Here is a 4,601-nt window from a genome sequence, read left to right as displayed (position 1 = left end):
TGCCGTACGGTGGCTGACATGGGCCAAGCTTCATCAAATTCGCTTTACCAACACGCTGTCCTAAATAAATTAAAAAAAAAAGCCGTTAAATCATCCCATTGAACATGAGTAAAAACACGTATTGCGAATTAGACTGTCAGGGGAGGTTAAACTAAACCTGGAGTAAATATTGGCAGGTTTCTGTGCATAGGGTTTCATGTCAGGAGGAGGTGAATTAGCATGCAGGTGGGAGAAGCTTTCTACCAGAAAGGTATTTCTTGGTTGGGTTTTTAGTCCAGTCATACGGAAGCATATTGCAATCTGTTTTATTGAGTCATTTTTTCTGTTTTTCGGAGTTTTTTTTTTTTTTTTCTGTTTTTCGTGGTCATTTTTTTCTGTTTTTTGTGGTATTTTTTTTTGTTTTTGTTTTTCGGGGTATTTTTTTCTGAGTTAAGAGAGCAATAGAACAACAGACGCTTTCATTCCTTTCTTGAGAGTTCAATATAATGGAAGCAAACATGACCCGCTTGTTTAGTTTAATCCAGTTTTACTTTGTTTTGGGTTTGAGACACTGGGTGATACGCGTCTTTAAGTCATATAGATGGTGTTAACATTAGTTTGTCGACTTTACGCGGGTACCTTAAGACTTTGCGGTTGTTCAGACAAAAAGCCCATTCAGATCTGCTGGACATTGCAGTGTTTCTCCAGAATCAGTTGGACACATAACCCACTTTGTTTTGGGTTAAAAACAAAGTAAAACTGGATTAAACTAAACAAGCGGGTCATGTTTGCTTCCACTATATTGAGCTCTCAAGAAAGGAATGAAAGCGTCTGTTGTTGTATTGCTCTCTTAACTCAGGGAAAATTGCATAAGTAATCATTCAAGGTTTTATGTGATCCTTAAAGACACCTAAATAACATGTTAAAAGTATGCCAAAATCAGATGGGCCGATAAGGGTCTCAATACAATCAACCAGTTATTTAATGGAACAGAATTCAAATCATTTTCTCAACTTCAAAAACAGTTTGCACTCGCACCAAGTGATTTGCACAGGTGCTTCCAAATACAACACTATATCACAAGTCATAAAGAAAGAGAGACAGTCAGCAAAAGCCCAAATCAAATAGAATAGAATAGATAACATTTATCTCATATATACAAAAGACTTGTTAATGATGTCACACAAAATACCTGGAACATTAAGAAAAAAATGGGAGCTGACGATAATATATGGGAAGATCTGTGTGCAAACTGTCATAAAGGAATCAGAATTCAATTATGGAAAGAGTTTGATTGGAAAATAAAAATCAGATACTTTAATACCCCCCTCATCATCTCGTCATACATGAAAGAATCCTCAGTGGCACTGTGTTGGAGAAATTGTGGAAAAATTGGGGATCACACGCATATTTTTTGGGAGTGCCCAATAATTTAGGGGCTCTGGGGGAGTGTTAGGAAAGAACTTGATAATATCATGGAGGTAGATGTCCCACCAGACCCACTAATATTTCTGTTAGGAGTTACACCTAAAGATAGATATAGCACGGATCAGAGATATATACTGAGGATACTCATACTGACTGCCAAGAAAATTCTAACAATGAATTGGAAAGACACAAAACCACCAACTATAAACCAGTGGACACAGAGATTTAAAATGGTAAACACGATGGAACGAATGACAGCAAGTCTGCAACAGAAAATGGACTCAAGTTACACTATATTTGGGGATCTAATCAAATAGAATCAGTGTTTAAAACATAATTTTAAGATGAAATTATATAGTGAATAACATCTACATGTAAACATTTAACTTCCGAACATGTTTTAACTGCCTTTATAAAGCAATCCAGAGTAGTGTGCCTTGTAACATATGAAAATAATGTGTGGTTATGGTATGGTACGTTTTCAGCGGACATCCAGTATTCATAGAATCTTGGCTACATCTGTAGCTGTCAATTTCAATTAAACCATTATTGAATTTTCTGCACATACAAATTTGTCTTAGTGATGTTTTCCATGAAAACCAAGATGCATTTCAACACACAAAATAAAACCTTAAATGAGGCTAAGCTTGAAACATGCCCCAACTGTAGGCCAACATGTTATTGTCACTCTATGTTCTCATCCAAATGTGGCGACACATTCACGCACACCTCTATACTCTGTACAGGCTAGGGGGCAATCGAGCCCTTGACGATGGCATTTGCATCACATAGTGCCGCAACCTGACTTGCAACTACAGCACACCAGCTCCAACAAAGATTGAGGAGCAGGGTACTGGTCGTGATGGATAGGGATGAGGCATGAGTCTTGGATCCTCCAGCCTCATTCCCATCCACTTTATTAGGAGGCAAAAAATGGTTTGGGTAAAAATGTACACATTTTTTCTCCAGAATTGGCTTTCTGGGAGAAAACATACAAGGGAAACTTCTTACGCATTTGGCATGAACTGACATTTTTTTTAACCAAAACTATGCTTCAAATGATGATATCTGATGACTTTTAAAAGTGACCACTGGTCCATGCAACAAACACTCATGGCCTAGCATTATAAAGGAATTTTGTTGAGATAAAGGTCCAATTTGCTTGAGGGTTTGTCAATGTCCATTAAAGAAACTTGCATATTGAGTCATCACACAACAGTGTCTGTCATGTTCTGTCCACATCAGTATAATATGGAGTTAAAATACCTTGCTTAGTGATGCATGAACAGGAGGAAGTAAATAATAATAATAAACTTTATTTGTACAGCACTTTTCAAAACACGATTAAAAAGTGCTTTATATGAGACAAATAAAACAGTATACACCATCAAGATTAAAACAGCAATTCAAACAATGAACACAGGCTAAGACCAGATAAATAAATAAATAATAAAAAAGAAGGATAGAAACTAGACACACAACCAATTTACTGTAAAAAGGCCTTCCTGTAAAAGTATGATTTGAGGAATGTTTTAAACTAAAACACTGAGTTTGCCAACCTAAGTTGCTCAGGTAAGGAGTTCCAAAGCTGGCTCTAACAGAGGATGCCCCGTTTCCTTTTGTAACAATGCAGGCAGTAGGAACAGTTAGTAGGGTCCTACCTGAGGAGCGCAGGCAGCAGGAATAAGTAAATCTATCATGTATGTTGGAACAACGCCATGTAGCGCTTTAAAAGTGATTATTAAAGGTTAAATTATTTCTATACTTAACAGGTAGCCAGTGTAGCATTGCAAGGGTGGGAGTTACAGTATATGGTCTTGTCTCTTGGAATTAGTTGAAAGTCTGGCATCCGAGTTTTGAACAAGGTAGAGATGGGAAATGGCCTTCTGGCTGAGCCCTGAATACAGGGAATCACAGTGATAAAGTAAAGGGAGAATTTCCTTTGCTTTTAGAACCCAGCAGCATGGATGGATTATTGAACGGGCAAACTATCTCCCCATGCCCAACAGTGTGGACACATGACTGACACTTGTTTTTATGCTGACCTATCTGATTACACTTACATGGCACTTTGCTTTCTACAAAACTTCACCATTGCATATTGAATACCATTACATGCTACTAATTTAAGTGATACACAGTTTTAGTTTCTAAATCCAGACCATGTGGTAGCCTTCATTGCTCAGAGATGTCACCAATGTGGTCAAGTTATGGTAAAGTTTTGTAAAAAGATCAGTTTTGGAAGTGGGCCTGTATGCTACTGGGCTAAAGAGGAAGTGGGAACAGGGGTGCAGGTGGTCGCAGGGTTTCTGCAGGACAGGTGGGAGTGGCAGGATCTGAAACAGCAAGAGAGTTAGTACATGTCAGGGGAAAAAAGTAGGCAAAGTAATTGTGCAACTAGGAACGTGCTGACATTTTGTGACATGGATGGCTCCTGACATGCCTCCAGGCTGGTCTGGGTCACTGCTGTGAAACTCTTCAATGTGTGGGCTCCCCCTCAAAGGCTTAACCCAGGAGATATGGAAAGCGGAGCAATCAAAGAGCCTGTTTAGACCTGGTATTAATCACATCAAGAGATGGTCTGGGCCTCATATGGCCACATTTTTTCACAGTGTGAACACCAATGTGCCCTGGGCTACTGCGTACACCTCTCCAATTAAATAAGAATTACACATTTTAAATGATAAAGGCCCAGATCACTATACATATCACTTATTTATTGCTTATTTTCTTATTTTGAAAAGCAGAGGTAGCCACATATGTGTCCTGGGCCAAAAAAAATGCCCTCCAATGAACAATTACAGAGAGGTAAAATCAAACAGTGAAGAAATTGTTCCAAGTTATTAAACAAATAACGGTGAACAAATAATTTTGTTCTTCATTTATTTATTCAATCCTGAGGGCTACTTTAATGAAATATTGGCCAAATTGCGTGCATTGCTTATTCCCTAATGTCTGTGTTCATATTTGATAATTATTATGTTTTATTTAATCTTTTTGTAAAGCACTTTGTTAGATGTTTTTAAATATGCTCCATAAATAAATGTAGTATTGTTTGAAAATGTGTGCACTACATTCTGAGTCTTAGTTTACATTTATTGTTGTGCCTCTTGCTGGCCTGGCAAAAGTCCTTGCATGACAGTAATATCAATCAATCAATCAATTTTATTTATAAAGCCCAATATCACAAATCA

This window comes from Epinephelus lanceolatus, chromosome 6 (genome assembly GCF_041903045.1).
Source record: "Epinephelus lanceolatus isolate andai-2023 chromosome 6, ASM4190304v1, whole genome shotgun sequence".
In the NCBI taxonomy this organism is placed as follows: domain Eukaryota; kingdom Metazoa; phylum Chordata; class Actinopteri; order Perciformes; family Serranidae; genus Epinephelus; species Epinephelus lanceolatus.
Note: the sequence above shows the minus strand (reverse complement) of the source record.